The sequence below is a fragment of the Octodon degus genome, unplaced genomic scaffold (assembly GCF_000260255.1).
Source record: "Octodon degus isolate 3935 unplaced genomic scaffold, OctDeg1.0 scaffold00040, whole genome shotgun sequence".
Taxonomy (NCBI): Eukaryota; Metazoa; Chordata; class Mammalia; order Rodentia; family Octodontidae; genus Octodon; species Octodon degus.
Window position 1 is genome coordinate 5,858,274 of NW_004524616.1, and position 11,145 is coordinate 5,869,418.

Sequence of the window (11,145 nt, forward strand, 5' to 3'; positions counted from 1 at the left end):
GGAACTCTGACATGCTGGAATCTGGGTGGAGGCTGGGGTCCTGGGAAAGGGAATTGGGATGGGGTGTTGGGTCCCAGGGGCTTGCTTCCCATTACAGAGCAGAGGGGTGGGGTACGTGGGGGGAGTGGTGTGGGAGCAAAGGAGCCCCAGGCCTCCAGGTGGCTCCAAGAAAGGGCAAGGCTAGCCTGAGGTTTTGGAAACATATTTACTTTCAAGTGTCCTGTGTCACTGGGGGCTTTCTCTTTGGGTTTTGAAATGCTCCAGAAATCAGCACTCTGCATGTGTGTGTTTGCTGAGCAGAGTATGGGCTGTATTTATTCATCCTTTAGCCCAAGCCCTTAAAAATATAGACGGCTAATGTCTTCAGTATGTATGAAATATCCCATATGCTCGGAAACAAAAGGGGCTCTGTTATTAAAGTTTCATTTCCACACGCCCCCTCCCCTCCCACCCGCCCGCCCCCTGACACCCTGCCCTCCTTCCATCCCATTCAGCCTGCTGGAGACAGAGCGGGCGTGAGGAGGCTGGCGGGCAGGCGGCGGGCTGTCGGGCAGCTGGGCAGCTGGACAGCTGTGGACAGAGGCCGGGAGCAGCAGGCCAGTTCCTGTGTGAGTGGGTGCAAAGTCCAGCTCCAGGTGAGCGGATGAACAAGGGCAGGACATCAGGGACTGCAAGGAGAGAGACCTCTGGGGTCTCTGGGGTGGTCAGTGGGGAGTGGGCCAGAGGTGGCCCTTTCTGTGGGCTCCTTGCGGCTGGAGCCCTGGCAGAGCCCCGCTGTCTGGGACGGAAATGCCCGCTCTGCCGCTAACTGAAACCACATGTGTCTCCTAGGCAGTGGGACAAGGCCACCGCCCGCCAAGCCTGGGGCTTGGAGCTGGGGGAGGCAAGATGCAGGCAGCCCGCTGTGTGCCCTAGGGTGGGTGAGGGGCTGGCAATGAAGGCTCCGGGTGGCCTGTGTCTGTACAAGTGAGTGTGAGTGAATGGCTGAGGGTGGTGTGTGTGTATGCATGCACGTGTGCCCATCTGCAGCATGAGGGAGTGTCCCTATTCTCTGGCCCCATGTGATTGTCCTCTTGGCTTTCTACCTGTCACCTAGTAGCCTGCTAGTCACCTCCAGGTGAGGAGAAACCTTCTGGGTGGTGGGCAAGGTCAACACCTTCTCCCCAGCGCTGCCTTCCTCCTGGTCTAGCCCTGTCTGTTTCCACACCTGCAGAACCTCCACCCATTTCGCAGAGGGAAAGGATAGGAAGAGAGCTAGGCGGTGACGCACAGCAGACCGCATCCCCTGGTCCTCTCCTGTGCTCTTTCCATAGTAGGTCCCTTCCTGCCGGGAGCTGCCACTGTCACTGTGGCCCTGGAAAGTAAAGACACCAAGCAGAGTGAGGGACACCTTACATAGGGCCATCAAAGACAAGGTGGGAGTGCCGTCCTGGCTGATCCAAGGTTCAGAGGATTCCTGGGGCAAGTGCTCAAGCAGAGACAGGCTTGAGGCTGCACCTTCAGGTTCTACCACAAATGAGACCATTTCTGAGTGCTCAGGTAACCTGAGTCTTAGGCCATTTTTTCCTCAAGAATGAGCCTTGCGTGGAGCAGGCTTAGGTTTTCAAGGTGGCTCTGCCACTGCCTTACTGTGAACGTTGGACTGGCCCCTCTCATGGCCAGGCCTCAGTTTCCCTATCCCTCGGATGGCAGGGGTGGGGCAGGTGGCTTTCCAAAACCTGATGGTCATGCCTCTGGCAGCTCCTGTGAGCTACCATTTTCCATTTCAATGATTGTGTTTCACCTACGTTAGGGAAAAGTACATAAATAACATATCAAAGCAGCGAGTAGATTGAAGTAAAAATATACTCTACTGAGATAAAAATTGGGACCCATAAAAGATCTCTTGGGTCCTGTGCATTTTGGCAGTCGGTTCTCTTTCAGTTTCTGCCATTTCAAGTGCCAGTAAAAGCGTAACTTCTGGCTGTGAAGGGCCAGAAGGTGTGATCCGTCTCCTGGCCCCCACAAATTAGCAGCCCTGTAATTCTGTGATTACAGAGGAGAAAGCCCCGCTGCCACCTGTGAGTATGTGGTGTGTACTGTGTGGGAAAAGGCACGGGATGGGATGGGCAGAGCAGGGGAAAGGACCAGCCTATCCCAGACTCGGGGGGGGGGGGGGTGGGGGTGGGGTTGGGGGCCTGGGTGTTCAAGGTCAAAGGTTGGGAGTCGGAGAAAAAGGTATCCCTGGAGTGCCATTCATTTTCAAGTGCTTTGTCCGGTCTCAGTCTCTTGGGTGGGTAGTCAAGAGGCCACCCTGGCTTCTGCCTTTCCTGCCATTCAGCCTTGGCGCCCTGACCACTTGGCTGTGGTTTATCTGTCCACCCAGGACTGACCTTAGGTGGGGTGTTCTGGGCGCGGCAGGAGCTGTGGAGCCCCTTGGCGGAGCACGCAGCCCCTTCTCCAGGCTGAGCTCGCATTCCCTGCTGCTATTACTACTCCTTAGCAGTTTGCTGCCATGCAGGGTCACTGGTGATTTGTCTCACCACCAGGTCTTAGCGGAGTCCCGCTCTGCTCCGTTACAGGAAATGCAGCTTCAGGGACTGGTTTTTCCTTACCTAAAATGCAGAGAGGGTACCACATTTTGGCTCAAAGGTGTAGACAGCATCTTTGGATGGGGATAAATTCATGCCCCTCAAGTCTTAGAGAGGCAGCAGGTGCAGAAGAAGGAGCCCAGGGATGACTTATCCAGACTTTCCCACTGGGGTGCCATGTAACCCTAGGCACATGCCTTATCCCTGCTGGCCTTTCTCTCCTCTGACCTCAGGAGTCTTCATCTTTGATGACACTGAAATAATTCTCTAGCTCTTGTGTAGAGCAGTGTCTTGTTTCCAGGGTCTTGTTCCTCTTGAAGAGCACCTTTTCAGGAGGAAGAACCCTGTAAGTTTCGGGTTGGGCTGCCCAAGGCAGAGAAGGCCCACATGTAGGCACCCACACTCTGTAGCTTGGGCTCCTGTAGGCCCCTGCCAGCTCTTTTAGAGCCCAAGGCCAGGGTCAGGGGCACTGTCACTGCCTGCAGAGCTTCACACATCCAGCCAGCCTTTGGTGGCCTTGTGCATCTGGCTGCACCACTACCAGCTACACCCAAGGCCAAGGCCAGACCAAGCTCTGCTTCATGGCCCTGAGCTACCACTGGGAAGCTGTCACAGAGGTCTGCCTGGTGGGCAGAGTCCTGATTACTGGGAGAGCAGCTCTGTCCTAAGAACATTTCTCCTAGAAAATGAGATGCTTGCTTCTGCCACTGTCAGCCTAGGTAAGTCCACCATGGTGTAATGGGGTTCAGATGGCAGTGGAGGATGACTCAGGTCCCAGTCCTCGTGGGGTACTTATCTAGCCCCTTAAATGATGACCATTTCTCCAAATTTTGACTTAAAGATGTGCATAGCACGCTTGATTGGGGATGGATGCACACTCTCAGGAAATCTGCAGGTGCAGGCTGCGACATTCCCTTAGATTTCAGCTTCCTGGGTTTGGTGGAGGCAGTATGGAAGTGGGAACAGAGAATTTTACCTGTAGAGTCACACCAATGTCTGCTGGTGCAGTTTCAAATTCAAAGAAGGAAAAGCTGAGGTTTGCTGTAGCTTAAAGAATAATCCAAGCAGAATGGAGTTGGGCAAGCCCGCACTCTGCTCCGGCGGCGTCTGTGAGGTTGGCCGGATCTCTGCCTCTTTCAGAGCTCTGATTTCCTGATCTGGAGCATGGGTTGTTGTGAAGACTCCCAAGGTGTTGGCAACAGCCCGCAACTCCCCTGACTGAAGGACAGGGTGTCATCAGGATGCTAGGTGCTGCGTCCTGTGATGAGGGAAGCCCCCGAGTCATTCCCAGTCCCTGCCCTGCCCTTACTGGCTCTGTGATCTCAAGCAGGTTGCTGAGCTCCCCTGAGTCTCTGCTTTCTCTTCTGAAAGACTAAGGCAGGAATGGGACCTACCTCACAGGTTGGCTATGGGGACCGAGGCAGCTGCCCTAAGATCCTGGCGCACACTCAGTGGTCAGTGAGTATCTCGCTAAATGATGCGACCCTGAAAGCCTCAGCCCCTCACAGGGATCCCCTCCCAGAGTCCTCCTAGCCCCACTTTGGGATTACAGCCACTGTACATGTTGAGGTCGTCGGGCAGAGGCTCTGGAAGGCCTGGTAGGGCTCCACCCCTACCCTGGCCTCTGGGCTCATCACTAATACTGCCCAGGCTTCCTCTCAGAACCTTGTGCAGTGAGTGTCCTGCGATGGCGAGGGGCATAGTGGTTCCCCTCATGATCCTCGATTGCAATGGGAAGGTTCCACACCTGAAGGATAATAAGAGAAATGGGAATCTCAGGGACCTGATGTGCAGAGAGGGAGGGGCCCATGTGAGTAAGGGCTGCAGAGGTAGAGGGGAAGGCTGGGGGTCTTGGGAAGGTGGGAAGCCTTCCAGGGAGAGGATGACAGGTCCTGGTTCTCCTGGTAGCAGAAATGGGTTAAAAGTTCCAGAGAGGAGAGGACAAATTCGGTAGGGGCCAGGGCTGCAGCCCCAAGCTCCTGGGGTGGTTCAGGCTGGCAAAGCACCTCCCAAGCTGTGCAGACAGGTGCCATAGCCCTCCACGTGCACTTGTACCTGTGCACGTGTCCCATGCAGACACTCATGTCACATGGAGATACACAGACACACACACTCCAACGCCCAAACATACAGACCCACAGAGACAAACAGCTGCAACCAGACGCACAAACACACAAACATACACTGATACACAGATATACACTGATACACAGCAGCATGTGTGGATGTATGCCCGGAGACATGTTCATATGCAGGTATACACACAGCACAGATATACGTAGTCACATAGTCACAGAGAATCACAGTTACATGGATACACACATGGACACTACAGATGTGCATATGGACAGACACACGGATGCTACAGACACAGGATATAGACATACACTTAGGCACACACAGGGCACATGTACATGTACAGACCCATGTACAGATAGCCATGCACTTGCATGCTGGACAGGGCAACTGCAGGCAGGGGGGCAGCTGCAGGCAGGGGGGCAGCTGCAGGCAGGGGGGCAGCTGCACGCAGGGGGACTCTGTGATTCCTGCCAGTTTGAGCTCCTGCTTCACCTGGACCCAGATCCTCCTGCAAGGAACACTGAGCCTGGATGGAGCTGTTCTTCCTTGCTGGGCTGGGTTCTCAGCTCCTGCCTTCCATTTTTTTATTAACTTTACTGAAAATCAGTAATTACATATCATATTAAAATTGTGGACAAATATTGAAATGTGAAAGTATAAGATGTAGACAGAGTGAATTTTAGAGAAATATTTCTGAAATGAATACATAGTATGAGATTAATAATAGATTGCACATTGTAAATAAATTATTTACAAACTTAAATGAATATAACAATAAAAAGTGTCCAAAATAAAAATGAAGAAGAATTTCCAGATCAGTCATAATAGTTCACTCTTTGTCAAAATAAAGAAACTTATATTCATATAATTAGAATTCTCAAAGTAGAAAGGAGTAGGCAATAAATATTTAAAGATTTAAAATTTCTGAATTTAGGGGCCGGGGAGATGGCTCAGTAGAATAAGTGCTTCCCTGGCAAGAGCAAGGGCCTGAGTTCAATCCCCGGTTCTGGAAAAAAAAATTCTGAATTTAGTTGAACTTATAACACCACATTTCCAAGAAAAATGAATCTTTTGCACAAGAAATTTGAATAAAATCATACCAAGATACACAAAAATGAAATTGTCCAAAACTTATTGTAAAGAAAAAATTATTAAAGCATATACATAAAAATTTTAGTTATGGAAGAACAAAATTAAATAACATCTTATGCCACATTAGAAACAAACAAAAAAGAACAAGTGTGTAAGAAACTAGACTAAAGGACTGAAAGAACAAAAAAAAGATCTGTCTCTTTGAATTTTATACTTAGCAAACATATCTTTGAAAACTAAAAGTAAAATATTTTCCAGTTATACAAACTCGAAATATTCTAATACCTCCAGACGTTGTATATAGGAAATAGCAAAGAGCATAATTCAGAAGGCAAGAGAAGTTGCTGTATGGTCCTAGATAAAGAATAAAGAGCTCTCAAAATGATAGCTATGCAGGACTATGTAAAATATATTAGATGAATCCATTTAAAAGGTCATTAAAGATTTCTATGAAACAGTATCAATTTTATGTCAGGTTATACAAATATTTTTTCATGTGTGTGTATATATGTGTGTAAAAGACAAGGAAGAAGTAATATAAAGTCAAGGAAAAATGGAAATATACTTTTTAAAGTTTATAATACTAGAAAATATCATACCATGTCTTTTAAGTAGATTGTAAGTCAAAGACACAGTACAAATCTTAAAACAAAAATTAAGATTAAGCAATATTCAGAAAATTAAATATTAATTAATTAAAAATTAAATGTTTCAAAACAATTGAAGTATGAAAAAGTTTTCATGATAGTAAAGAATTACTAAGAATAAAACAAGATAAATACTGGAATGGCAAATAAATGACCGGCACTTCTAACAGTTTGGGGATAGGATATCGCACAAAGTTCTAGTATGTGGTGGACACCTGCCTTCCATTAATTCAGCCACGCAACCAGTGTGAGGTGGGCAATGAAGTCAGTCCTGACCTGCACGTGGAGAGGCTGAGGCTCAGTGGGAAGGTCCTTGCCCGAGGTTACACAGTTTGTTTAGCAGCTACGTCAAAGCTGGTCCCCAGAGTGCGGAGCCCTTAGGCATAAGGCTCCTGCTCTGGGGCAGGAGCAGGGTCAGCTCTCACCCTCGCCTGGGCAGCATCTGAGAGGCAATGGGAGTTTGTCTTTCTCAGGCTGAGGGAGGGCAGGCTGGGCACCTGCGTGGTTGCGGAGTGAAAGGAGCAGGACTGTGCTGGACAGAGGCCCAGTGCGGAGGAGGTGGGACCATCAGCTCTGTACAGCGAGGCTGGCACCTCCAGCCTCCTTCTTCCCCGTCTTGCCCCTGCCTTCAAGCCCTGAGTCCACACCTCTGTGCTCTACCTTCCCCATCCCGTCTTCTCCTGCAGTCAACCCTGCCTGGACAACAAGGTTCTTAGATGCCTTAGTAATAGATTTGGCAGCTGTTGACAAAACATACTGTGTTTCTCTTCCATTATTTTATTTTAGCCTGCGTGTGTGGCGGGGGAGGGGGTCATTTTTTTTCTTTTGATAGGTTTGAGTCTTGGCTTCTCCCATTACCGAGAGCCCTCCCCAGCAGGGGGCCAAACTAACTGAAATATTTATCAGGCCCTCCATTGAGCTCAAAATGCCAAAATGCACAGGTACAGAACGTGGCAGATGGGGTGTAAAACTAGCTCTTGTGCAGTGAGGCCCTGGTGGACCATGAGCATAATCAGATCCAGTGGGGATGTAGCTGTTGAAAGAAAAACAAGCAAAGCAAAACAAATCCAAGGCTGCATTAACACATGTAGAAGGCCCTCGAATGAGGGAGGTGATGGTCTCTCTGCACTGTCTGGTTCCAGCTTCCCCCGGGGTTGTCGCACTCAATTCACTGCTGAGGAACTGGCAGAGTAGCCTGGGAGCAAGGGCGGAAATGGGCCTGATGTTCTTTCTGGTATGGAACTGGCAAAGGTCCTGAGGTTTAGTGAAGGAAGGGGATAGACAAGAGGGATGGCTTGTCGTGTGTATCCTCCGAGGATGGGGTAAGGGCAGTGATAGTGGTGGGAGGAACTCTCAAGAGGGAAATTTCATCTAGAAAAAGGATGCTGAAGCTAGAAGGTATGAGCTGCCCCTGAAGAAAGTGAGTGCACAGAGCCACACACAGAAGCTGGGCTCCAGAGCAAGGGGATGCAGACTCAGGCAGGAGCTTCAGTTCCTTCCAGTCCCAACATTGGGTGACTGGGGTCAGTGACCCCTTGCTTTTCCTTGCACAGTGCTGAAGGTGACAGTCCCTGGGGGGATAACAGGCTGTATCCTCTTTTTTTTCTTTTCTTTTCTTTTTTTTTTTGTAGAACAGGGGATTGAACTCAGACCCTTGCGCTTGCCCAAGCACTTATTCTACTGAGCTATCTCCCCGGCTCCCCCATCAGGCCGTATCCTGTCAGCTCTAGTCTTTGTATTCTGCACAACCTCTTCCCCACTGCACTTCACTCCCCACCCTAGGACCAGGGCATGGTGTCTTAGACAGATCTTGGGGCTTGGCAGAATTTGGGGGACACTTGGTGAGCCCCTTATCCAACCTCTTCCCTTATGGGAAGGCACAGTAAACTGAGCCAAGTGGGGAAGGCTTGCTGGAAGCTGGAGGGCGCCCGGCAGGTGGCAGGCCATGCTTCTGACCTGAATTCAGCTCTGCAGCCTTGGGCTCACATCTCTCCAGCTTAAATGTTGATGGCCTGAACATCTGACTCCCCCTGCAAGAGGCTTCCAAGATGAAAAAGCCCACTCTTTTCCATACACAGCAGGGGTTTTTGTTCAAAATCTGTTCTTGTGCACTTATTGAGGACCTACTAGATGTTAAGCATTCAAGCTGGCCTAAGGACACAGTGCCTGCCATACTAGGGGAGGGAGTAATTGTGTCCTTCTGCCCTGTCACCATCTGAGCACTTGTCATTTTCTGAAATTGACATCATGACCTTCATCTGCTGGATTGCAGTTTACTTGCACTGCCCTCCTGCCCCAAAGAGTTCTTTGTCCACCTGGCGCTCCCAGCTACCAGAGCAGTCCCAATACATGTTTCTAAATTTCCTTGCTGAATGAATGAATGAATAAATGAATGAATAAATAAATGAATAGTGAGGCCAATGGCCAGCCACGAGGAACTGGAATAGCTGCTAGCCCTTCCTGGGCTTGTCCCTGTGCTGGGCAGCATCAAGTGCTTCTCCTCTACCACGTCATTTCACGCTGTCTAAGAGGGAGTGCACTCCTGGACCTCATTTTACACAGTGGCAAACTGAGGGGAAGAGGTGCAGGAGCTCCTCTCAGGCCATGTCACCTGTCATCTTTAGTACAGATTCTCCTGCTCCTGCTCTGTGCCATACTGTCCCTACTAGATTCACTCAAGGCAGAAGCCACCTCTGGCTTCCCTCTGTCCTCCTCACCGTGTCCTGCAGAACCCTGGCCTGATGGCATCTAGGAGTATTCATCACATTCAGATGGACTCCACGAAAGCTGGGGAATGTAGAGGAGGATCTATAGGAGGCACCAGGCCAGGGGCAGATGCCAGCATTACCCATATTGGTTGCTGGATGCCATCTTCAATCACTGCTTCCCTCACATCCACAGCATATAAGAGAAGCCTGTTGAGGACTTTAACATTATCTTCTTGTTCCCCACCAGTGATGGGGAGCTCAGTACCTACTGAGGCATGTGATAAATTAAGAAAATCACTTAGCCCAGTACCAGAAGATCTTGGGATAGGCAATCTCTTTTGAACGTCTTCTCTGTGCCTGGGGTGTTAAACCTGCACCACAGCCATGAGAAGTGCGTATCCCTATTATCCTGGCTTTGCAGATGAGGAAATGAGGAATGGGGAGTTATGTGACTAACCCGCAGTGCCTTAGCTGGTAAGTGGTAGGATGCAGAATGCGATTCCAAGCCCAGTGGCATGGCCTTCGAGGGCATCTCCTCTTGACTGCTGTGCTAGTGCCGTCCGTGGAAATGTAAAATGAGGACATATGTAATTTAAATTTCCTAGCAGCCACACTGAAAAGGTAAAAAGAAGCAGATGGAAAGTGAAATCAGCAAAACCAATTTTAAAATAATGTATTTATTTAAAAACTAAATAGCATCATTTTAATATGTAATAAGTGTTTGAAAAGTTATTTATGAGATATTTTACATTCTTTGGGGGGGGCCTAATCCTGGGAAGATGGTGTGTATTCTTTGTTTATAGCATGTCTCAATTCTGCCTGGCCACATTTCTAGTACTCAGCAGCACATGTGCCTAGTGACAGCACTGTCCTGTGCTACGCTCCCTTTGCAGGTGCTTACTGTGGTCTACCCTCGCTCTCAGGAAGGACCAGCAAGTGGCCCTCACCAGGACCATTGTTCTTATCACTAGCTATTGGTCTAGGAGCATCTGGGCTGAGCTTCCAAGCCCATGGCATAAACCATGGCCCAACATCACTGTTCTTAATTCTCCCAGCCAGGAGTTTGATGTCTCCCAGTCTGGGCAACTCTGTGAACCTTTGACCTGAGGGTCAAGAAGACTTGGCCTGACTGCCTCATCTGCATCTCCCTGTCGCATTCCAGCAAGCCTGGCCTCAGCTGATCTGTGGGCTGGTGGCTCCTCTGGTCCTAATTTGTGGGAAGCCAGGCTCACACTCTCAAGGGCAGGGCCAAAGGCCTCTACTTCCCAGGTTTCTGCATGCTTGCAGCTGCCTTTGAAGAGGAAAAACTAACAAAATTCATCGTTATGGGGCTGGGGCAATGGCTTAGTGGAATAAGTGCTTCCCTGGCAAGTGCAAGGGCCTGAGTTCAATCCTTGGTTCCGAAAAAAAAATTCATCGTTATTTTTTGGTGATTGATCCTAGGGCCTCACACACGCTGGGCAAGTGCTCTACCATTAAGCTACACCCTCAGCCCTTCTTATTTTTAACTTTGAGATAGAGTTTAAATCACCCAGACTAGGCTCAGACTTTCAGTCCTCCTGCTTCAGACTCCTGAGTATCTGGGGTTACAGGTTTATACATCCCACCATAGTGCAGCTCACCCACTGTTCTTTCATTTATTTTTTTAATGGTGGCAAAGTTTCACATTTATTAAGGTAGGGGAAAAAACACAAGGGTAGGGGAAGAATGGGCTCTGTGGAGTGAGTTTGGGCCAAGTAAAAAGGGGAAAGAAAAACACTCTACAGCCTATGGCGGGCTATTATGAAGAGATATTATCATCCACCCACCATTCTTTTTCAATTTTTTAAAAAAATGTATTTGGTACACGGTCTCCCTATGCAGCTTGGACTCATAGTGATCCCATGTTTTGAACTTCCTCAGCACTGGGATTACAGGTATGCGTCACCATGCCCAGTCTCAGTGGCTATCTCAGTGCACCCAGGGGCAGGGCCAACATGGCCTGTGGTGCCAGACATCCACCATTCTTTTTTTTTTTAATTATTTATTATTTTTTTATTTATTACATTT

General features: G+C 49.1%; 1 protein-coding gene across 1 annotated transcript in view; it reads left to right on the forward strand.

Moving 5' to 3' along the window:
• Positions 1-553: 553 nt before the first annotated feature.
• Positions 554-11,145, forward strand: part of Synpo (synaptopodin) — a 55,088-nt gene continuing 44,496 nt past the window's right edge. Inside the window, exon 1 of the mRNA XM_004631305.2 lies at positions 554-635. The gene's annotated coding sequence lies outside the window, so the exon portion shown is untranslated. The remainder of the gene's footprint in view (positions 636-11,145) is intronic.